This window comes from Emys orbicularis, chromosome 5 (genome assembly GCF_028017835.1).
Source record: "Emys orbicularis isolate rEmyOrb1 chromosome 5, rEmyOrb1.hap1, whole genome shotgun sequence".
Classification (NCBI taxonomy): Eukaryota; Metazoa; Chordata; order Testudines; family Emydidae; genus Emys; species Emys orbicularis.
In genome coordinates this window covers 118,259,653-118,285,527 of record NC_088687.1, presented here as the reverse complement: position 1 = coordinate 118,285,527, position 25,875 = coordinate 118,259,653, and the positions used below count along the sequence as shown (strand labels likewise).

The 25,875-nt window shown below is 41.7% G+C and overlaps 1 protein-coding gene across 1 annotated transcript in view; it reads right to left on the bottom strand.

Moving 5' to 3' along the window:
• The window catches only part of CLNK (cytokine dependent hematopoietic cell linker), a 230,304-nt gene that overhangs the window by 60,224 nt on the left and 144,205 nt on the right, over positions 1–25,875 (bottom strand). The gene's annotated exons all lie outside the window — the stretch shown is intronic.

Genomic DNA, 25,875 nt, shown 5'->3' with positions numbered 1-25,875 from the left:
TTGCCCTGTTCTGTTCATTCCCTCTGAAGCAGCTGGCACTGGCCACTATCAGAACTCAGCACATGGGGCTAGATGGACCTTTGGTTTGACCTGGTATGGCTGTTCTTATGGACAGTGGGACACTTGCTGAACAGTAGGGCATACATGAAGCTCCTGCCCCAATTGCTGCCTTCATGGTAACATAGCTCTGCTTCCCTGCCATGCCCTGTCCACTTGCAGTTGCTTCTGAGACCCCTTTGGAGTGGGGTTTCTTCTAGAAGGCAGAGAAACCCAGGTAAAATAATACTGATCTATGACTTAATCCTGCAAACTCCTGCAAGCTTAATTTCTAAAGACTACTCCCATGCTTAAAGTTAATCATGCACTTGCGTATTTGCAGGAAAAGGGTCTTACAACTAGCTCACTGCATAATCCCCATAGATTTCAAGGGTGACAATTCCCCGGTGAGCAGTTTTCCCTTGCTCAATTTCTGGCTTGCTCACTCCAGATCCACAGAGCCCAACAATGCAGCTTTCTTATGCAGGGTTTTGCTGTGGTCTCTGATTCGTGCAACAGAGGCACTGCTCCCTCCTTCTGCATGATGGGGAGTTTTCCATGCCATTTAGCACCCATTCTCCTTTGTGCCAGAAGGGAGTATGTGGCCTTTAAGTTAATGGTAGCATTTTCCAGCCTTTGCAATCAATGATATTCATTCTCTAGCTAGAGCATGTTCAGAAATCTTAATTCCATATTTGTGACCGTGCCCTTCATTGACACAAAGTACCATGATGCCCATTTCAATTCATAATTCAAGTCACATTATTTATGGCCATCAAAGATATTAAGGAGAAGGAAATGTAGGGTAGCATTAATTTTAAGTGTCCATTGACTAATGTTTAATTGCTGACAAAATGCAATGAAACACCTACAGAAATACATTTGACATTTACACTAATGCCAGCTGAATTCAGCATGATGGATTCTATTATAATAGATTATGATTAATTCTTGATGAAATGGATATATAAAAGTTTCTGTTCCAAAATCTGAAATTTGCCAAGAATCATGACACTAAGGGCCATATTCTGGTACACTTACTCAAATTCAGGGGTATCTTACTTCACACAGTTCCATTGACTTCAATGGCACTACATCGGTGTAAAGTGCAATTTACCCTGAGTGAGGATATCAGAATATGGTTCTAAGCAATAACAGGATCAATGCACAGCCTAAAAAGAGTTAAAGAGATTCATATTCATTTCTCCTAGCTCCTCACTCTCCATAAATTTGTTCCACGTGTGAACAGTGACACGAAGAAAAACTGGTAGTATCCCATTCAATATTTTCACATCCAACTGCAGCACTTTAAATGAGTCCAATACTGGCCATTTGCTTTTTCATTAGATTGCTAATTTCCACTGATAATGCAACAATTATTCCTGTGAGTAATCTTTATTCACAAAAGACTGTACATTTCACAGTCTGGCCCAAAATGTTCACAGGCACTTTCAGGTTGGTTGAACATTATTAGTATTATTTATAGTGCAGCAGCAACTAGGGGCCCCAATCATAGACCAGGGCCCCAATGTGCTAGGCATAAGTACATAAGAAAAGCAATTCTTGTCCAAGGAGCTAACAATCTAAATAAAGGACAAGAGAAAACAGACAGATACACCTAACAGGTAGGATGAGCACAAGGTAACAATGACAAAAAAGTAGGTCAGCAGGAAAGAAGTGGACCATGGAATACATTTAGGCTGTGGGAACCAGTGCATTATGTAGTTACACTCCCAAAAAATCAATGGGACTAATCATGGGATGAGAATTACTCATGTGAGTAATGCCTGCAGGATCAGGTTCCTTGACAGAAACACTGTCTCAAAAGAAACACTAGGCCATTATTTCTGCAGGGAAAATGTCTGTTTTAAACTTTACAGCTGAACAATAGTGCTAGATGTGACCAAAGGATCCTGTTTCATATCTCAGTGCTGCTTATCCTACTCCATAACTCAAAATTATGTTCAGTATAAGTGTTTATCAGGGCAATTGTTAACTAATTTCACTATTAAGGCACTAGTAAAATAACTAACTTAGTTCCTGAACTGTGGTTAAAAATGTTACACATGCTGTGCGCAGAAGTGTGATTAAAACTTTAGCGGCTTAGAAATCACAAGGTAATTTTGTTATATTGTGGTTTAGCGAGCATTGTGTTGCTCATTTCCTTTTCTGATAAAATCTTTTTTCTCAAACACTGTAGCTTAGTACTAGCATTCTGGTCAGCAAAAGCATCGGTCACAGGCATTATGACCCTGATGAAGCAAAACTGAAATCAGTGGAGTTTAAGTCAATGGGACATGCTTAAAGTTAATCATAGGTAAAATTCTCAGATGCACCGAAGTCTCTCTTTCAAAAATGAGGTGGTATGATGGTTACCATCTTGGCAAACCCACTAAAAATTGAATCAGGGACCTTCAGAGCTAAAAGCACTGGATGCTACAGCTTGAGTTAAAGAGCCAAGACTCTGTAGCTCGGGGCTCATATCTCATAACAACTCATATTTTCTCTAATACACACTCACTGATGGGCCACATAGGCCTTTAGGCCCACATCCTCAAATGTATTCAGGTGTCTACCTAAATGGGAATTAGGGATCTTAATACTTCTGAGGATATGGGCATGGAGAACCTAACTGCTAACTATCTCTTTTTTTAAAAAATGAGACTTAGGTTCCTAAGTCACTTAGGTGCTTTTGAAAAGTTTTATCCCACGTGCTTAAATGTTTTGCTGAATTGGAGCCTATATTATTTTTAATCCAAAAAGCCCCTTTCCCACTGTACATCAGTAATAGGATGCTCAGTGGAAAAAATATACAGAAGACAACATTTTATTCAGTGTTGTGAGTAGTAGATAACATTGAATAAATCTGATGCTCAGGTAAACAAATAAAATACAATTAGAATACTGAGGCCATCAAACTGCCAATGGTTCCACCTGGGCAGACTCCAGCATCCATACAGAGCCGTGTTTTGTTTTTAACTAAGGTGAATGTTGGTATCAAGACTGATAATTTGTTAATATTTATTTCCTTTTTTAAATGTCTTTAAAAAAAAACCCCAAAAAACTAAATAAACATTTGGAACAGCTTCTCTTATTAACACCTACTGAGCAGATTTATGTAACTGATCATTGGCAAAAAATTTTAAAATGGTGATTGATATATATTTGCTTATTTAAATTGTTAGTACACTACAATTAAACTGTGTTGGGGTACGTCTACAGCGCAAAAAAAAAAAAAAAAAATGCAGCTCCGCTCACCCCGACTCACACTACAGAACTAAAAATAGCAACATAGACATTTGGGCTTCAGTTGTAACCTGGATTCCAAGACTGTCCCCCTTCACTGTTGTTTCAGAGACCAGGCTGCAGATCAAGCCCAAATGTCTACACTGCTCTAAGCCCAAATGTCTACACTGCGCCTTTTAACCCTATAGCACAAGTTTGAGTCAGTTGACGCAAGCTTCTGCGTCTTTTTTTACAGCGTAGCCATACCCTGGATGTCCTTGATAACATTTTAAAAGGACACATACAAATAAACAGACTCACCAGTTATCCCAAGATCAAATAAAATAACCCAGGGATAGGCAAACTTTTTGGCCCGAGGGCCACATCTGGAAATTGTATGGCGGGCCATGAATGCTCACAACATTGGGGTTTGGGGTGCAGGAGGGGGTGAGGGCTCCGGCTGGGGGTGCAGGCTCTGTGGTGGGTCCAGAAATGAGTTCAGTGTGTGGGAAGGGGCTCCGGGCTGGGGCAGGGGGTTGGGGTGCGGGGGGGAGGGCTCTAGCTGGGGGTGCAGGCTCTGGGGTGGGGCTGGGAATGAGGGTTTGGGGTGCAGGAGGGTGCTCCGGGCTGGGACCAAGGGGTTCGGAGAGCAGGAGGGGGTGTGTGGGAGGAGGTCAGGGGTGCAGGCTCTGTGTGGTGCTTACCTCAAGCAGCTCCCAGAAGCAGCGGCATGACCCCTTCCGGCTCCTATATGGAAGCGCAGCCAGGCAGCTCTGCACGCTGCCCCGTCCATAGGCACTGCCCCTGCAGCTCCCATTGGCTGTGGTTCCCAGCCAATAGGAGCTGTGGGGGGCGGCACTTGGGGCGGGGGCAGCGTGCAGAGCCCCTTAGCTGCCCCTACGTGTAGGAGCTGGAGGAGGACATGCCGCTGCTTCCAGGAGCTGCGCAGAGCCACGGTACGTGCAGAGCGGGGCAAGCCCCCGACCCCGCTCCCTGACTGGATCGCCGCAGTGGGGCAAGCCCCGGACCCTGCTCCCCGGCGGGAGCTCGAGGGCCAGATTAAAATGTCTGAAGGGCCAGATGCGGCCCCCAAGCTGTAGTTTGCCCACCCCTGTAATAACCCCACAAGAACATAAATATAACAAAACTTAACCACCATGTTGGTTAAATGAAGATTTCAGAAGTGCCAAATAGGGACATTTCCTTAGCATTTTTCGAGAGAGTACCCTGGTGCTGAATAGCATTAACCATCTGCAAACATACAAGCACTATTTTTACACTCAGAACACGAAAGGTTAGAAGAAATTAAAGCTGCTTCTATCAGGGAAACAAATCCCCTAGTATATGTGGTATGAATCCTGCTCCTCTAGTCCTCTGACAATACAGGCATTCAAACCTGACAATTAAGATACACATTATGTACTTATATCTATATTATAGCCTAATCTTCTAATTGGAATTGCTGCAGTGAATCCAAGTCTGGCTATTTGGCACTGGATGAAGAGATTAAAAAAAATATCCCTGTGGCTGAAGAAAAGCACAGAACTATGATAAGGCACGTTTGTCATCCTGTAAAACATGGGAATATTTTACTTAGTCTTTCTTCTTATTTCCAAATACTTACTGAAACTAGCCCTTTAAAAAAACCTGCTGATGCTAAACACAGATTATATTATATTTCTTTTTCTAAAAGTGATACAGTGCTGCACTTTGAAACTTTTGGAAGGAATTTGGCATTTGGCAGTAAAAAGAACTGTCAGTTTCCCTTCCAGACCTCTTCTGTCAGCACAGATCAAACTTGTGCAGCCAGCAAGGAAGTGTTTCTGGCCAGGTGAGGCCAGACTGTGTACTATTATCTAGATGCATGCGGATCAAAACTTCCTCAGGGAGAGCATTGTGTACCTCAAGAGGGGAGAACGTGCATTGCATGCTCTGTCATGCCTTTCAGTGATGCAGTCTGTGCTCTCTCGTGGACCACCAGGTTGTGTTTGCCTCCTCGTGTAACTCCGTTTGCACAGGAATTCATTACACACAGTGAAGGGCATTGCCAAATTTCTCCATTAATTTTATGCTGTGTACCAGCATATTACACCCTCGATCCAAGCCATCCTGTGACACCCAGCAACTTTCACAAATGTACTCAAATACTTGGCATTGTTATTACCAGCAAAGTTTGAAGCAGTGGCTTGCTGAGTGAACCCTTTTTGTGAGGAGCAGCGTGAACGTTAGGAACCTGAAAGATAACTAGATATGCTTGAAAAAAAAATGCAGGTTAGGGGTTTGTCGAACGTGTAGTTATTACTCCTATAACTGTGTTTGTGCCAAGTGTTTTCTTATCTACAATAGCAGTTCTGTTACAGGCACAGCATAGAGAAAGGAGCTTAGGAGAACAGTGGAGAGAAATATAAATACTTATTAACTGTGATATGAACTCTCTCTCTGCAGTGGATCTCTGCTAAACTCACCCTAAGTCATGGATTCTGCAGAAGGATCAGCAGGGGTACAAAATGAAGTACAGCTATCGCACATACATACTTTGCAGGTTTTCTGCCCAAGTAGCTAGAAGCAAAATATTTGTTTGTGTGTAAGAGAGGGAGGATTAGGAGGGGAATGTGGATAGTAGACACAACCGCAATTAAAAGAAAGAGTGGACCAAATTCAGCCCTGCCCCACACCACCGAAGTCAATGGGAATTGCCCACTTTCTATGACAGCTCTGAATTTAGTCCAATATTGTTGTTGTCCTGTTGACGTACCTATAATATTGTTAATGCATGTCCTCACCACTAGGGTGCTCCCTCCTGCCTGAACACAGCATTGCAGGGGACTGTGCCTCCTGCGCAGCCTCTGGTGGCCACTTCCTCGGCCACAGTGACCACTTCCAGCCGGTCTCTTCCCCGAACTCCCACACTAATCTTCTGTGTCTCAGCCCTCTGGCCAAGTCACACAACAATTCAGTCCTCTTCCGGACTTTAGCTTTACCAAAGGTCCTTCACCTCTCCTGGGCTTGACTCTAAACAAAAGGCCTTTTCACCCCTCCGGGGCTTGACTTCAATTCTTCCCCCTTGTTAGGGTATTGACCCCCCCCACCAGGCTTCTCCATGCTGGGAGTCTAAGTGCTACTTAAACTAGTCTTCCACCCCTCATGGGCTTCTAATGCGCTGGTCCTCACAGCTCTAGCTCTAACTCGAGGTTCCTCTCCACTCTCGGGTCCCACAACAGGAGTTAACCCTGATCCTGTAACTTTGCTTTCTGGTCACAGCCACTCACAAACTACTGGACCTTCCTGCAGGCCCTTCCCAGAGACAGAGAGAACTCTCCCTAGCTCTTCAGGGGTAGTAGCATATGATGGAAGATTCGCTAATATAATACCTATATTTAAGAAAGGAAAAAAAGTGATCCAGGCAATTACAGTCCTGCTAGTCTGACCTCAGTAGTATGTAAGGTTTTAGAACAAATTGTGAAGGAAAGAATAACTAAATTCATAGAGGTAAATGGTAAAGGGGATGCAATGCAACATGAATATATCAAAGATACATAGTGCCAGACTAACCCGATTCCTTTTTTGAGAAAATAACTGATTTTTTAGATAAAGGAAATGCAATAGATCTAACATAGTTGGACTTTAGTAAAGCATTTGACATAATGCCACATGGGAATTTATTAGTTAAATTAGAGAAGATGGGGAAGCATTGTAAGGTGGTAAGGTCAAGGAGAGAAGGCAACAGGTTGTGCTGAAAGGAAACTATTGGACTGGAGGGAGATCTACTAGTGGAGTTCCTCAAAGATCAGACTTGGGCCAATCTTATTCAATAGACCTGGACACAAAAAGTAGCATGAAACTTGCTGATGATACTAAGTTGGGAAGCATTGTCAATACAGAGGAGAACCAGAACATTAAACAGGAAGCTCTGGACGACCTTGAAGACTGGAGTCACAGAAATGGGATGAAATTCAATAGTACAAAGTGCAAGGTCATACATGTAAGATCTAATACTAAGAATTTCTGCTATAAGCGGGGGGCTCATCAGTTGGAAGTGACATAGCAGGAGAGAGACCTAGGTGTGTTGGTCAGTCACAGGATAGCTATGAGCCATCAATGTGATGTGGCTGTGAAAAAGGCAAATGTGATCCTAGATGTATCAGGCAAGGCATTTCCAGCAGAGATAGAGAAGTATTAATAACTTTTTACAAGGCATTGGTAAGATCTTACTTGGAATACTGGGTACCATTCTGGTCACCCAAGTTCAAGAGAGATGAATGTAAACTGGAACAGGAGCAGAGAAGATGGATGATCAGGTGAATGGAGGACTTATCTTATGAGAGGAGACTGGAAGAGTTTGGTTTGTTTAGTCTAACAAAAAGAAGACTGAGATGGGATATGATTGCTCACTAGAAATACACTAGGGGGGTAAATACTAGAGAGGGTGAAGAGCTATTTAAGCTAAAGGAGAATGTTGGCACAAGAACAAATAGGTATAAACTGAGCATGAACAAATTCAAGCTGGAAATTGGAAGGTTTCTAACCATCAAAGGAGTGAGGTTCTGGAACAGCCTCCCAATAGGAGTTGTGGGGACAAACAACTTAATTAGTTTGAAGAGAGAGCTGGAAAATTTTTTGTGCGTTGTGTAACAGGGTTGTTTGTGATGGAAGGGGGCAGGGGCTCACTTCCAATTTATGTCATATGTTCCTAAAGCTCATGCTTCAGGGTTTCAGCCACTAGGGGTCAGAAAGGGATTTCTCCCACCATGTATTCTGGGAGGGTTTTTTTAATCTCCTTCCACCGAAGCAACAGGGATGGCCACAGGTAGAGCTAGGACATTGGCCAGGGTACGTCAGGGCTCTGAGGTGGCACTGAACATTCTTTCAGGTGCTTGGTTGGCTGGTTCTTGCTCACCTGCTCAGGGTCTAACTGATCGCCATATGTGGCACCAGGAAGGGATTTTCCCCCTCATCAGATTGTCAGTGACCTGTTTTTTTTCTAGCTTCCTCCAGTGTGTGTGGATGCAGCTCATTTGCCTGAATTATCTGGATATATCTCACTTAATCATTTCCCTGCAATAGGGGGAAGGGACTCTGGCCCTGGTGCACCTTAGGCCTGGTCTACACTTACCCCCCAAGTCGAAGTAAGGTACGCAAATTCAGCTACGTGAATAACGTAGCTGAATTCGACATACCTTACTTCGAACTTACCGCGGTCCACACGCGGCAGGCAGGCTCCCCTGTCGACTTCGCGGTACTCCTCTCGCCGAGCTGGAGTACCGCAGTCGACGGGGATCACTTCCTGGTTCGATTTATCGCGTCCACACCAGACGCGATAAATCGAACTCGGAACTTCGATCCGCAGCCGTCGAACTACCGGGTAAGTGTAGACTAGCCCTTAGTCTCTCCTATTCTCTGCCTGTGTCACATGATAGTCTAGTTTCCTATGGGCTGTAACACTTTGATTTTATTTCAGTTCTGTTGGGTTAGCATGCAGCTGTAGGGTGGTGTTGGTGGTCTGTGCTTTATAGCAGGTTAGCATGAGTGATCTATGACTCTCTGTCCCACTCCACTGGAGTTCTCAGCTCTATTTAAATAGTATTTACCCTCCTTCACCACCCCAGCTGGGGTCAGTTTCTAATGAAGCCCCATCACAGCTAAGAGAGGCCACCATTTAGCTCTTCTGTTGTCAGTTCATTAGTGAGGCTGAGGGACAGCTGCTAAGTCATAGGTATGGCTAAGGCCAGCTCACCTCAAAGGGCTAGCCAGCTCATAGCAAGTATTAATAGCCCTTCTCTATGAACTATTGTGAGCTTGAGTCAGTGCTATTGTTCCCACTTCCTAGCCTCTGTCCAGCTTCTCAGACTCCTCCAGAACTGACTGGTAGAGAGCTTGATCGGGAATGAAGAATTGAAGTGAGACTAGAAGCTGGATAGGTTTTTGTCCTTTATGATATTGCAGCAGCTTTCATATCACATTCACTATTAGTCCCTGGGAAAACTTGGAAAAACTTTCATTCTAAAAACAATTCTCCCTTGTCATATATTTTCTCCTTGTGTTGTAATGTTCAAAAACATATTTTAATTTCCTTTCTATTTTGCTTTTATCTCACAAATGTTATGGCTTCCTGACTTGTGCTGAGCAGTTCCTGAACAAGCTGCTTTTAGTGACTTTTTAAAGCTGGTTTGCTTAGCATTGTGCCTACTCTAGTTTGACATCTTGGATGGAAACCTCCAAGTCCTTATTCATATGAAGGAGCTGGAGGGGTAGTCACATGTGGAAGAGTTTGCCGGCTTCTTAGCCCTGGAATTCCAGAGTCAGATTTTACTAGGCCCTGATGGAGTTGCTCAGTTTGTGGGAAGGATGGCAAAGCCTCAGCCTCTGTCTATTTGTATGCCCTGCAAAAAGGCTAGGTAGTACTCCAGTCTCTGTCCTCAAAGGAGGACAAGGGATACTTTTTCCCTATTTTCCCCAGACACGTGTAGTGTCCCAAAAGTGGGCAAGAGGCAAGGCAGGTGATATGCTTCACTCTGTAAATAGTTCTGCCCAAAACAGCACAGATCAAATGAATCTGGGGGGGGGGGGGGAAACAGACACTAGAGCACTCAACTTTTATTCACCCTACATACAATGCCATAGGGCTTCATATGCCTTTATGCTTAATATCAGCAACTCAGAAAAATAATGCTATACTGTGGGGAAAGGTATACAGTGACTTAATTTTTTCATTCTCTATCTGTGTTCATAGATGCAAATGCCTGAGCCAAGTATGATGATTTCACTTCACTATATCACAATATTTGCGAAGGAGTCTTTTCATACCAAATTAGAGCTAAGAATAGTAATCATTTAAAAAAAAACCTTGAAAAACATTCTTTCTAAAAAACAATTATGCCTCAGTCATGTGTTTTCCCCTTGTGTTACAATGTTCAAAAATATATTTCAATTTCTTTTCTATTTTGAGTACTTCCATTTTTATATAATGACTGGAGTCTCTGGAAAAATTTCCCCAAAAACCAACACTCACAATTACCCTGAGATGAAAAGACTATTTATTGATTCAGGTGGATGTATTTTGAATACATAGAATACATAGTTTTCAAATTCTTAAGTTCACAAATTCTTACACAGAGAGAACATCTTATATAGAGATAGGTGAGGAGTAAAAATAGCAGTTACTACAGATGCAGGGCTGGAATGTAACAATCTGCTAATGACTTGCAAGTTTAACATGGGGCTCTGGCATTGCAATATAATATCCATAAATCTCATTTTGAAATGTAAGAATATAACAAAGTTCCCATTTTTGGGAGAGGGAGAGACTTCACTATATGTTGAAATATCTATGCATTTTATTTATACATACATTCATGTGTAAAGATCTTGTCACTTAAGCTAGAATCTTGAAACATAGGTACCTTTAGTTTAGTGCTTGAATCAAATTTAGGGGCCTAGAGGCTTCCAAATTTGAAAATGCTGGCATTTGCCTAGGTATTAATATGACTGGCATCATAGTAGAAACTGAGTGCCTCCCAAGTGTTAAAATAGTACTACCGTTACCAAGCTCTTTCACTCTCCATCCCATTGCTGGTAGAAGTAAATTTGAAAAGTTAGCAGACTTTATATATGTCTATTGTGTGTCTGTGGCTACTTTAATTTAGCTAACTCAAGTAGCAGATCAGTGACGCTTTGGCAGCACAAGCTAGCCTCTGAGAAATTACCCAGGGTAATGGGTGGGCTGGTATGTCCTACCCTGAAGCCCGTGCTGCCATGGATTTACTGCTCCAGTACCTGAGCTAGGTATATATTAAAGCTAGCTTGGGGATGCCTATATGAGCCTCAGAACTACCCCATGATTGCATTGTAGTTAGACTTTATATGAAGAGCTTATTGAGGGAAAGTTAAATCAAAGAGTTTTGCATTTTGACATGAAAATGGTGAAGTTGTTCCTATCTCTTGAGGGAATGAATTCCACAGGCTAGATCTAGCCTCGATGACCCCGCTCGACCCCAGAACCACAGGCAAAAAATGAACAATTCTGAGGGTAATTGAACACACTGCAAATGTTCACAGTGAATCAGCATAACTTCTTTAGCTCAGGTGCATTGGTGATTGGTATATGTGGGATGTCTGTGGTGTTAGATGGTTTTCCAAATCATGCTTTTGTCTGTGGTCTAATATTAGTCCACGGGGCTAGGAAACGAAACTGGTAGGGAGGCTGGCTGGCTCCACACCAGCAAATTACTTTCTTACTTGCTGCTTCGTTGATCTCTGTGTATTTCTTTGTTTCTGCATTTACATCTAGCATATGGCAACATCCAGACTGGTAGCCAAACAATTCTTAGGAGGGCATATGAAGCATATACTGCAGTGTTTAGTAAGCACGTAGGGGACAGACTGGTTGGAGAGATGGCCTAGTACTTTAACTGCACAAGCTTGCAGCTCAGACTGAGTCCCTTCAGCCTCCTGGAAACATCTCATTCACATCTGATTTGCTCAGAATCTTAATAAGGTTTAGCAGAGTCACTCTAATACTATAATTGCATCATCTCTCTGTCATGGTCAGTCCTAATCTAGGGGATGATCTGAAGCCCATTGAGGTCAGTGGAAAGACTCCCATTGGCTTCAGTGGGCTTTGGATCAAGCTCCTAGTGATGTAATATTTATGTTTACATATGTTTACATATGCATAACTGCAGAATACCAAGATTTCCCTTATACTACCATATTCTACAATAATGGTTTCAAACATTGTAGCTTACAATAATGGTTCTGTTCTTAAGAACTATTACTGTACAATAATGTAGTTTATTTTATAATGGTATGATATCTGCAATTATGCACTATAAGCCACATTAAGGACAAAAACAAAACATTAAGAACAAAGACAAAACTCTCCAAATAGCAACATATTTTTTTTTATCCAAGTGAAGCAGAAGGCACAGCACTACATACACTGGACTAAACCCTGACCTCTCAGACAGGAGTAAGGGATGGGGAAAATCTATATCTAAGTAGGTTTGAAATATGCAAAAAGGGAAACACATACCTGGGCAGACAGTCCAATGAATACAAGTAGAATCAAATGCAGAAAAATAAACACAATGGTCAGATCTTCAGCTCGTGCAAATAAATGTAATTCTGTCAGATTTACAAGTGGAGCTTCATTGATTTTACACCAGCTGAGGAGCTCACCCAATAATGTGCAGAGATCTAAAAGAAGACCTTTTGACCTCCTTATGTTCTTTAATAGAACAGGAGAGAGAGAAAGAGTGGGAATGGGGATATAATGGGCAGACATATTTTTCCTTCTTGATCATCAATTCAGAGAAGCTATCCAATGAGCACCGTATCTTCTACATCCTGATTTATGCTTCTCTTGCAACTTTTCAAATGAGATGTTTTCTGTCAACAAAACCACCCAGGCTCATGCTGCTGGCTTCACATTTGTATTTGTGTGCAACAGTAAAACAATTTCTGCTGTCAGGATGCCAATGATAACCCAAGAGATTTTTTCCTTCTGACAGCAATAGAAGCCTAGAAATATCATATTAGAAGCACAGGGCTGCAGAGAGTCTCATACGTTTCTCTGATGATGATGTCACTGAATGTAGGTTTAGACAGTCATATTTTTTATTCATCGCTCCAGCACAGAGCCTGCACTTCCTTGCTGATTTCTGGCTTGTAATAAAGTGCAAGGACAGGATTATTTCTGGAAGGCAGATCCTGCTCCTAGTGTGTGGTAGCACAGCACAGGAGAAAGGCAAACTTTGGCAATTGAAACATGCTGGGATGAGGGAGGGGAGAAGAGGAGGTTGTATAACTTTTTTAAAAAATTAAATCCAAATGAGGCACCAAGAGAAAATGGCAGCTCCTCAGCTGGTGTGAACTAAAAAAGCGTCACTGACTTTTTAATGGAGCTGTACCAATTTACACCAGCTGATGGTCTGGCCCATTTTTGCATTTAATTAATATGAATTAAAAACTGACTTAAAATAATTTTTTAAAAACCTGGACTATAGCTATCTTAGGTACTTCTATGCCCCCCCCCCACTTATTGTAGTAGTTGAGCACCTCACGATCGTTAATGTATTGGTCCTCACAACACCACTAGGAGGTACTATTATCCCCATTTTACAAATGGGGACCTGAGGCACAGAGAGACTCAGGGCACGTTTACACTTTGTTTTAAAAGCAGCGAGTTTCAGAGCCCAGGTCTACAGACTCTGGCTCGTTCAGCCTGGGCTATGGTGCTAAAAACAGCAGTATAGACATTTGGGATCAGTCTGGAGCTTGACTCTGAAGCCCAGGGACAACAGAGGGCTTGAGAGCCCAAGCCAAAATGTCTACACAGCTGTTTTCAGAACCCTGCGAGCCAGCGTCTGTTGACCCAGTTCTGAGACTTGCTACTACAGGTTTTAAAAAGCAGTGTAGACATACCCTTAATGACTTACTGGAGGTCACACGGGAAATCTGCACAGAGCAGGGAATTAAATCTGGGTCTTCTGAGTCCCAAGCTAGTGCCCTAATCATTGGACCAACCTTTCCCCTAAATGAGAGAATCTGAGTGAGAACAAAGAAGCATGGGAGTGAAAGAAGCAACATTTGCTTTTATTAGTTTTTGCATGATCACTCCTTTATGGTCAATTCGAGGGGTTGAAAAAGGGTGGGCTGAAAAAGGGTGCTTTAAAAGGAGCTTTACTGACTATATGGGATACAGAAGTTCTCTACTTATCCGCAGCAAAGCTCCAGCAGAGGCAGCACTGCTAGTGCAAGCTTCACTACATCCCCCTGCCAGTGTGCCTCAAAATGATTCCAGCGGAGCTACCTCTACAGGTGAAATGGGCAATACTGTCTCCAAACCTTCTTTGCTGAGGTTGGAAACAGTGGTACCAATTAGGTGAACTTCTGCACCATCTGAGATCAGCATCTCTTTTCATGTTAGCCAGGGTGGCCAGGTCTCCCAGTAGGTCCATAAAATAACAAAGGCTGAGTTTTAAAGACTCTTAGTCTTTTTAGCATCATACGCAACACTTGGAAAACCCAACAGTTCCACAAACAACATGATTCATACTAAGAAGCTTGATCCTTGGTGGGTCTCCTTTCAATATCTATCCAAGCTCAGCAAGAGCCTGGCTCCCCAAAACATCTCTCCTCCTGAGGGGCCTGAGCCAAAGTCTATTGAAGACAATGAAACGGCTCCTACTGATTTGATCCATAGCCTGTTCAGGTCCACAAAGCCTTCATTTATAACCTTCATTAACTCCTTAGTGTGACCTATTTATATTTTATCACATTTTGCACTTATAGATTGTCCATGCAATGAAACTAGCAATAAGGTAATGCTAAGATGGTTAGATAAAGCATTACAAAAATCAGGAAATAGAGATTTAAAATTAAAAAGTCAGGAGCTGATGCCTGCTGTGGCTCTCTTATCCAGGGATAGAGCTCCAGCTGTGCTCTTACTGAAGTCAATAGTTGTTGCTGAGTGCTCAGCACCCTTGAAAATCAGGCCATATATTTAAGTGTTTAATTATGGATTGAGGGCCCAGAGTCCAAAGGGATTTAGGGGCCTAAAGTCCTAGATTCAGGTGCCACTGAACTCCACAAAATCCTTGCTCGGCTATGGCCTACCCCTGTAGCTGCCTCAACTCACTCAGTGCCTAGATTTTTGCTGTAAAGTCCCCTAGGTGCTGAAATTTCTGCCTCTGGGCAAGTGCACTACTGCCTCAGGGCAGGTGTCTGGGTGCAATCCTCAAACCCGGTGGAGATAGGTGTTCTCTCATTCATCTTCTCTAGGGGGCCTGATCCAGTAGGTATGCTCTGAGCATGCCTAATTCCACACTAAACTGGGGGGGTAGGGAGAAGGTTATCTCCTTAAGCCCAGAGTACTCACCTAGGATGTAGGAGATGCTGGTTCAATTCCCAACTCTGCCTGCTGAGGAGACAGGATTTGAACAGCTATGCTCAAGTGAGTGCCCTAACCACTGAGCTGTATAATCTTTCTAATGAGCTCTTTGTCCCAATGCATGTTTAATTACTTATAAAAATAGCATGCCTTCAACAAGAGATTGGGATATTCTGATGTGGGTTTCCCTCAATCTCTCCTGTTCAAGCTATTCCATTTTGTATAAATAATTTAAATATGCATTGAACTGAAGAGAGTGAATAACTAGATAGTCTAGTGATCAGGGGGCTAAGAGGTTGGAAATCCCTGTTCAAATCCCTTCTCCTTAGCAGGCAAATTGAACCAGGATCTCCCACATCCTGGATGAATTCCTTAACAACTGGGCTAAAGGTTATAAGGGAGGTGTCTTCCTCGGCATCTATTAGCTTAGGCAGCTCCTAAGTGATCATGGTGGCTTTTATGGATCCCCTTTTTAGCCACCTATCTCTCCTCGAGCATTGTTTAGGGAGCCTAGGCACCTAAATTCCATGAGGTGTCAGAGTGCCTACACATTAGGTGTTGCAGCACCTAAGTCCCTTTGTGGATCTGGGTTCAGGAGCCTAACTATAGGCACCCATTTTTTTTAAACGTTAGTAAGAATGTTTAGGGGCCAGTGGACGTTACTGGGGTGCAGTCACGGAAGGTGTGTGCGTGCATATCAGACGTACCAGCTGAGAATCTGCCCCTCTAAATTGTTGTAGCTCCATTGACCTTAATGGAGCTCTGACAGCTCACAGCAGCAGAAGTTCTACCACCCAGACTGTAGAGAATGTTATCATGGAACTATATTTTCACCATTCCTCCCAAGTGGCTGCTAATGTCACACTAGTTGTATATCAGTTACACCACACAGAGAGTAAGATCAAAACAGATGTCAGATGGGGAAAACAGCCTGTCAATCAGCATTGTAAGCACATCTCTGCCATGTCAAAGTTAAATAAAACCTAACGCTTTAGTGTCAGAACATCATCATTTCCCCCCTATTCCCCCATTCGTCCACTTCCAGGAGAGCACTGGCAAATGACTCATGGTGATGTTTTATATTAAAACTTTCAAAATTAACCAGAAATTTGACATGTTTTAAATAATAACAGATAGCTGTGGAGTGGCTGTATTTCACTCTTGGGGCCCTGCTGCTATTCATAAGCCACTTGAGCTATCCTTGCATTGTTAATAATATCAGTGGAGCCACTCAAGTTAATTACAGTATTATATTTACTCCATAGTTCTCTATTATGGCATAAGACACAGTTAGAAACAGGGCAAGCAGATAATGCCCCCAAAGAGATTATTTTGCGCTTGTTAAAAGGACCGACAGCGCTTCACAGCTGTAGATGAGATGTTTTACTCCATCATGAAATCAGAGATACTCTTGAATGTCTGTTGAATGGAGCAGCTTAACTGACAGCAATTCCAGGCTGGCCAGGCAACAAAACATAAGGCTGGAAACCACAGACAACTAGTAAGAAGAGCTATTGCTGCTCCACTGGAGAAGGGGAGGAAATAGGAAGTGAAGGCTAAGTATGAAAGAACAGATTCATAGTGAGTTTGAAACTGTCCTCAATGCTTCCTTGACAGTGAGTAATAAAATAAAAATTAGTCTGCAATAGAGCGCATTTACAGAGAAATGAGGGGTGGGAGGGGATGCTGTTGAAAGGGGAGAATGTGGGGAGGGGGAACCTGAAAGTATTTCATCAAAATAAGATAATTTAAAAAATATTCACAAATTTCATTTTTAATAAATGAAGGCCATTTTTGGTACAAGCTTTTTTTAAAATCAAAAATGTTGACCAAGTACATTCATAAATAAGAAGGGACTCTTAAGTGTGGAGCTAGATAATTAGTGATGGCTTTTTCTTCTCCAAAAAGTTCAGGATGCAAGAAAAATAAAAAATACTTTGTTTTAAAGGTAAGTCTTGTGTCTCATTCTGTGGGCTCAGGGGCCCCTGAAAATAACAGATCCAGAGCAAGTCATTCCCCTACTCCTTATGCCTTGCATACTGCATCCTGGAAAAATCTATAGCAAAGGCCACTCAGGTCATGCTTGCCCATCGCTTCTATGTTTTTACAGTGTTGCTGATCACTATGTCATCCCGATTCTCCCTTGAGTGCAGTGCCTCTAGGAGCAGCTGATGGTGAAGAACTCCTTCACACACTTCCCCAGATTGCAGGCAGTCAGTGGCTTAAAGACACAATGTTGGCCCAACATTCCCCTCCAATTACCATACTGTAATTTATGAGGTATCATGGTTTATTTCCTGTCCAAAGTTAGGGAAATACTGCTACATCTCCGATAGTGCTGTATGCTAAGTGTTGGTAAGAACTGACTTTTTCAGTGACCACTGTACTGGATACATAGTGGTAGATGAAATTCCTAAATATTACAGTGGTTCTTACTGTGCTAGGCAGTCTACAAACACACATTAAGGCTATGTCTACACTGTACCGATGCAGCTGTGCCAATGTACGTTCTCTCATGTAGCCGCTCTATACTGACAGGAGAGAGCTCTCCCGTTGGCTTAATTAAACCACCCTCAATGAGTCGCGGTAGCTATGTCGGCAGGAGAAGCTTCCCACCAACGTAGCGCTGTGCACACTACCACTTATGTCGCTCAGGAGGGTGGAATATTCATACCCTTGAGCAACATCAATTTTGCTGACACCCTGTATAAATGTAAATGTTTTTGAAAAACGTAATGGATTAATTCCCTTAAAAATAATGTAAAGTGTAGCTGTATTCCCCACCCAAAACTTGTTTGTAAACCTGGATATGAAAGTTGGAAATGGTTTCTAATTGATTAAAATATGTACTTTTCTGTAACTGAGGTAAAATGGAAGTCTCTGGATCCTAAAACCTCCAGTGTATGTATGCGGAAGCCTGTATTTCCAATTCCATCTCCAGTCCCAACGGTGGCATCTCTGCCTTTGAAGTACTCACAGCTGGGGTTGAAACTCCTTTCTGCAGACAGAGAAGCCTGCTGTTTTTAAACACAGGCTCTAAATCTACTAGTAGCTTAGCTGAAAGTCGACTTAAAGTCCATTTTCTCATTCCTAAGAATTACTCCTGTATGTACTTCAAACACCGGTAATGCTGCAGCATCTTCTGCCTTTGACAGGCCCGAGGATCAGCTCTCCCAACAATGGGAAACCAGGGGCTTTAAAATGCAGGCTTTAAAACTGTTTGTAGCTGGGTGACAATTAGAATTAAAGACTGTGGTCTAATTCTCAGCTCCTTTCTCAATCAAAGCTATCTTTAATCTAATCTGTTTTAAGTATTTCATCCATCACCCTAGTGTGCAAATGCTGAGTCCCATTCATTGTGAGTTTTGCCTGAGCAAGGAGTGAGAGTGCACGGATCAGGGCCTGCATTTTACAACATCAGAGCTCTCTCTTCTCAGAGAGGCCCCACCTATGAGTACTTCAAAAGGAGAAGTAACAGCTGGGGCTGTAGCTGAAATGGAAAGTGCTGATTTTGTCTGACACTGGAGATTTTAGATGTGTACTACTTCAAGGGCTTTTTGTTCATTTGGAATGCATTTTTACAAGAAATATTATATTTGTTGGGTGTTATAGGGACACTGGCAAGCTATTGGCTACAATTCTGATCCATGTCCCTGTTTTCCCATGGTCAACTTTATTACAAAATGGAACAGAAAAAAAAAAAAAAGCAAAATGTACTATTGTGGGAACTGTGTATCGACCACATTTCTACACTACACCCAGCAAGTGTCATAATACTGAAAGGTAAATTGAAAAGATTGGATGGTCTCTTTGATCTCTTTTATGATGGAAAAAAGAAGCCTATAATATTTTTTATGTTTGGTTTTCAATTTTATGTTAGAAATGTCAAGAATAGCAGGTTCTGCCTCCAATCTTTGTGCTGGAGGACTGATTCTGGCAACATTTACAGGGACATTGACAATATTTTTGGTAGAGGGTGGGAGGGAATATTGAATTTTATGCTATTTAGTCCCCAATTCTAAAAGGTAATTTAGGTATGGCTCCATTCAGCATTGCAAGGCCTAAGTGATTTAAGAGTTTAATTCTCATTTTCAAAGCTGACTGAGGCACGTAAGTCTGATTGAAAATCAATCAGACTTAGGCCTGGTCTACACTTAAGAACATAAGAATGGCCATACTGGGTCAGACCAATAGTGTATCTAACTCAGTATCCTATCTCTGACAGTGGCGACTGCCAGATGCTTCAGAGGGAATGAACTTACAAGTAAGATGGACATAGCTATGGTAATCAGGGCAACGGAGCTTTGCCAACATGGTGAAAGTAATTGACCTCTGGAACAATTTACCAAGGGTTGTGGTGGATTCTCCATGATTAACAATTTTTATAGCAAGATTGGATGTTTTTCTAAAAGATATATTCTAGGAATTTGTTTAGGAAGTTCTATTGCCTGTGTTTTAGACGAAGTCAGACTAGATTATCACAACAGTCCCTTCTGCCTTTGGAATCTATGAATCTAAACCCCAGTATAGACACAGTTAGGTCAATGGAAGAATTCTTCCATCAATCCAGCTACTCTTGCTTGGAGAGATGGATTACCTACAATGATTGAAAAATCTCCTCTGTCTCTGTAGGAAGCGTCTGTATTACGGTGGTGTAGCTGCAGTGCCATTGTAGCCACCATAATGCAGACATGGCCTTAGACTTCTGAGTCACTTAGGGGCAGATTTGTAAAGGTTTAGGTGCCTACTGGGATTTTAAAAAGTATCTACATGCCTAATACTCATTGATTTCAATGGGTATTAGGCATTTGGTGCTTTTGAAAATCCCACTAGGTGCCTATATACCTTAGTTCCCAGTTCTACAACTGACTGCTGGGCCCCCATGGAGTCCCACTGACTTGACCGGAGTTCTGCACCACTCTGCCTACACTCTATTAATTGCAGGATCAGATTCATAGACTCAACATTCCCACCCCACACAAATGAGAATTAGGAAAGATGCAACTTGGGTTTCAGTCTTGTGTGATGGCCCATTCCAGTCTTTCAAATATTGCCCAAGTTCTCCAACATACAGAGAGCAGCCAGAACCTGAAAGTTCTAAAATCAAACACAAACAGGAAAAGAAAAAACCTATACACTTGTTTTTTAAAAAGTGGAGTCCATATTTATACATAATAATAGATTAGTAAAAGGTGCAAATAGGATTTTATTATTTGTTATTACTATTTTTGCATTGATTTACCACTTTAAGGGAGACAAGGTGGGTGAGGGAATATCTTTTATTAGACCAAATTCTGCTGCTGCAATGGACAAGCTTTCGAGCTACACAGAGCTGTTCCTAAGCTCTGGGAAAGGTACTCAAAAGTGTCACAGGTAAATACAAGATGAAACAGATAGTTTGCCATAAGTAGCTAGCACATATTCTAATGGACCATTCGTGGTGAGGTGCCCTGTTAACACGCCTGTAGTCATAGGACAAAAAAAGGGGGGGGGAGATAGTGGTTTACAGATTGTTGTAATAAGCCATACATCTAGTGTCTATATTAAGACCATGGTTTTTAGTGTCTAGCAAAATTACGAATTTAAGCTCCCAGTCCCAGGTTTGTCTTTTGAAACTGGTGTTGTGCAGGATGAGGACTGATAGGTCAGATATAGAGTGAACAATTTGTGAAAAGTGTTCACCCTTAGGTGATGTGGTGTTTTGTCTTTTATCATTTTTCTGTGTGAATTCATTTGAGAGCACAGTAGTTGTCTGGTTTCACTCACATAGCTTTTATTTGAGGCATTTAGTGCACTGGATGAGGTATGCCACATGTTGTGATAGACATGTGTAAGACCCATAGATCTTGAAAGGTGTGTTGTGGGGGATGTCTGCAGGTTTTGCATGTGTTGTTCTGACAGGGTCTGGTGCCACTTTGGGTTGGTGTGTCCTGCTCCGTGGGGAGCTTGCTGCTGATTGAGTTTGGGGGCGTTGTTTGAAGTCCAGAAGGTGGGAGAGGGAAGATTTTCAAAGGCAAAAGGGGCAACCACACACTTAGCACCCATTAAAAGCCAATTTAAATTTGGTGCCTAACTCCCATTTGTGTTTTTCAAGATCTTTCCCTTAAATATTAACACAACAATGAAGAAGACGTTTTTTAATTTTCATACTCTGTCATGTAAGCAAAACCAAACAGGAAAACTATTGCTAGATCAAACAAGCTCATTCTCAATGGATTGTGGTCAGATCCACTTTAGACAGAATAGCTCAAAGGGTTTTGTTACTCTCATTGCAAACGGGAGCGATGAGAGAGACACTTATATTAATTATCTAGTTTTACATTATTTCACTGACTAAGGCCCTGCTCCTGCATACACTGAATAACTTTATGCACATGAGCAATTTTCCAGGGACTACTCAGCTGAGTAAATTTACACGCATAATTAAGTGATTGCAGGGCTGAGATCTACAGTAGCTCATGTAATAATCATTGAATTTCTATAGTTATAAAAACTAGCATGTGTGTGCATAATGGCCCCAATTTAATATTTGAGGTGCAGAAATATTCAGAAATGAGAATTTTTACTGAAAAGCAAAATTAGAAAAATACAAAGTGTAGGATCAACCAGAGAACTGTCAACCTCAGACATTGCTAGTTAAGCAGAACTGAGATTTTATCAGATACACACAGACCAACAGCTGCTTATGCACTCCATAACTAGTCTCGGAAAGATTAGATTTTAATCAGTAAATGTTGATTTCACAGTATATGCACAAACCGTCGAAAAAATCTTTCCATCAATGATAATTGAAATAACCAATAGGCAAAGTAAGAAAAATGCTTCTTGAGAACTTATTAGAGTTTGATTTAAAGATATTTACTTTGTATATTTTGACATGTGATGTTGACAATTTGTGTTTAATGGTTCGAAAGCTTTAACTTTTTGAATCACAATGTCTACTGTCACTAAATAGTTGTCTGATATCCCCATAATTTCCTACAACTATGAAAATTTAAAATCAATAAAGGTAGAAAAATGCTTAAAACCCACAATTTTGCACAACTGCGAAAATTTAAATTGATAGAAACAAACAAAAAGCTTAAAATTAAACTTCAATGTTATTCGCAGAGACTATTTAAAGAAAGAAAAAAGAATTCTGCCAAGCCTACCCATACCCTAGCATAGGTCTTGACAGCTTTTCACAACTTCCTGAAATCACATTTTCCCCTCACTATGCCCTTAGGTACAGTGACCTGAGCAGATCTTACTGTCTAGAGTAGGGATTTTATTTTAGTGATAGCTCAGAAAATGAATATTTTGTATCCTTTTGATTAAGCTAGGATTACACCATGAGAATTGGCAACATCTCTTTTCCCCACAAAAAATATCAACAGTAAAGAGGATCACTTTTCAGACAGAGTGGACCAGTAAATGCCTATTATTAATCAATTTTTTTCTCATGTACTACAGAATTCAATGAAAATTCAAAGGTACCTCCTGGCATACATATTTCTGTTACACACACACACACACACACACAAAATCTATGTGAGGCATCTGATGTGAATTTTGCTGGGTGTTCTTGGTGCATTTTAGTTTTAAAGTTCCAAAACAAAAATAAAATAAAAGCTTGCAAGTTTATACTATTAAATAAAAATTACACAATGCAAATGTTGTAGTAATGGTAATGCATCCAAATTAAATTGAAGCTAACTTGAGAGATCTGCAAAATATTTGCACTGAACATCAAATCCATTTGCATGGAATATTTGGTCAAGAAATTCAGTGGGATTGTGAACTTTAGCCCCTGCTTACAAAAGTTTGGTGAAATACAAGCTGAGCTTTTCCACAGAAAACCTTCTTTCTTCAGGTGATTATTATTTGTACTCTGGTGGTACTCAGAGGCACCAGTCCCACTGTGCTAGGAACAAATGGGATGACTGGCATACTGTGATTTGGATCAAGGAATCTCCAGAGCAGAGTTGGGTGGTCTTTTATTTTTTTTTCAGGGTCCAAACTGTTTGCCAAATTTGGGTCAAATTTGACAAATTGTTTCAGTTGGCTAAAAGAAATTTCAAAAGAGTCAAAAATGGTCATTTTGACCATTTCAACAGGCTTCATTTTAACTGTTTCATTTAGAAACACTTCGTTTCAACTTTTCAATTCTAAATGGTATTTTGATATTAAATTTGGCCTTTATTGTATTTAAACACACAATGGGCAAAACCACCCAAAACAGCTGAAAAACTTGTGGGGAAAAAATTAATTTCAGGCTAACTCGAAACATTTTGGTTAATTTGTAACAATTTTTTCCATTTTTGAATTTGACAAAAATATTCAAAAAATATGCAATTGAACTGGACTATTTTTAATTTTATTTTTCTGTATGGCCCCTGAACAGAAAGCTCCACTATTTCCTCAGCTCTGCTCTAGAATGAAAAGCATCAGGTGCTATAGTTTGAACTAAAACCAGGGCTCCCTAACTGGGGCTGTAACAGACTCACTGCCTCTGTGTGGATCACAGTAACACACCCACCAGTAGGCTGCACAAACAATTAACAAAAAGACAACCCTGCCCTGAATTATTTGGCTTCCTTCACTTCCCCAATGAATACCAGGAGAACCAGGAAGCCATGAATTCAATAAGTGGGAGTTTGGTGTTTCCTGGGTAGGAGGAGTTGGCTATGGAGTGTTCCCCTTGAAGTTTAACTCAAATCTTCAAGCAAACTAGCCGATGGTTGGTTGCTGCTACCAACTTCTGTGAACCAAATTCAGTGTGTGAATCTCTATCCAACCCCTCCCCCCCCCAAGCCCACTCTGGTAGTGTAAAAGTGCCTCATAGTGAATGAATGTTACATTTTCACCCCTTTACACTGCCAGAGTGGTCTGAAGCGGCCTCAGTGTAAAAGAGTTAGGCCCTACACACAAACAATATACCCATAGAATATACTGAAAAACATTCAAAAGCTTTAAAACAACATTTATGGGCTTGTAGTAGCAACATTTTGTCTTTCTAGAACAGCAACAGTGTGTAGGCGTGTCTGGGTGTCTGTAATGCTCCCAACACATGGATGCACCAGGGGAGAAGGGAAGTCCTAGAATATCAGGGTTGGAAGAGTCCTCAGGAGGTCATCTAGTCCAATCCCCTGCTCAAAGCAGGACCAATCCCAACTAAATCATCCCAGCCAAGGCTTTAAAAACCTCTAAGGATGGAGATTCCACCACCTCCCTAGGTAACCCATTCCAGTGCTTCACCATCCTCCTAGTGGTGCTTCCTTCTCCCACTTTTCCCTTCATCCCTCTGTTCATACTGCCCTTAAGGCAGCCGGTATCAAGCGGAGTGCTCCAGGGGTTGGTCCTGGGGCCAGTTTTGTTCAACATCTTTATTAATGATCTGGATGATGGGACTAATTGCACCCTCAGCAAGTTCGCAGATGACACTAAGCTGGGGGGAGAGGTGGATACGCTGGAGCATAGGGATAGGGTCCAGAGTGACCTAGACAAATTGGAGGATTGGGCCAAAAGAACCTGATGAGGTTCAACAAGGACAAGTGCAGAGTCCTGCACTTAAGATGGAAGAATCCCATGCACAGGCTAGGGACCGACTGGCTAAGCAGTAATTCTGCAGAAAAGGACCTGGGATTACAATGGCCGAGAAGCTGGATATGAGTCAACAGTGTGCCCTCGTTGCCAAGAAGGCTAATGGCATATTGGGCTGTATTAGTAGAAGCATTTCCAGCAGATTGAGGTAAGTGATTATTTCCCACTATTCGGCACTGGTGAGGCCACATCTGGAGTACTGTGTCCAGTTTTGGGCCCCACACTACAAGAAGGATGTGGACAAAATGGAAAGAGTCCATCAGAGGGCAATGAAAATGAGTAGGGGGCTGGGGCACATGACTTACGAAGAGAGGCTGAGGGAACTGGGGTTATTTAGTCTGCAGAAGAGAAGAGTGAGGGGGGATTTGATAGCAGCCTTCAACTACCTGAAAGGGGGTTCCAAAGAGGATGGATCTAGACTGTTCTCAGTGGTACCAGATGACAGAACAAGGAGTAATGGTCTCAAGTTGCAGTGGGGGAGGTTTTGGTTGGATTAGGAAAAACTTTTTCACTAGGAGGGTGGTGAAGCACTGGAATGCGTTACCTAGGGAGGTGGTGGAATCTCCTTCCTTAGAGGTTTTTAAGGTCAGGCTTGACAAAGCCCTGGCTGGGATGATTTAGTTGGGAATTGGTCCTGCTTTGAGCAGGGGGTTGGACTAGATGACCTCCTGAGGTCAATGAGAAAAGCATCAGGTGCTATAGTTTGAACTAAAACAAACAATGAGAAAAATATTGTGTTTTGTATACTTTCCTACAATTATCATTTCATGCATTTTGTATAATGTTTTAGAAAGCATATGGCAAAATTTATTTTGGACTTTAGAGCCCAGTAGCAGCCCACACAGTAAATAAAAGCTGGGGTGATTGGAAAGAGAAGTAATCTTATAGGGATAAATCCAGCACTTTTTGTTCACAAAGAGCCTCCCGCTGAAGTGAATGAGAGTTTGGAGAAAACTGGAAATGTAGGACCACCATGAATGCTACTCGTTTACAGGAGATTTTTACTATTTAAAAAGTTCTTTGTTAGTGGGGGGAATAAACCTACCAGCAAAAATAAAACTATTAATTACCTCGCAAGTTTTGGCTACAGAAACAACCTATCTCTTCCAGGAAAGTAAGAAAAGGGGAGTGATGCTAATGTA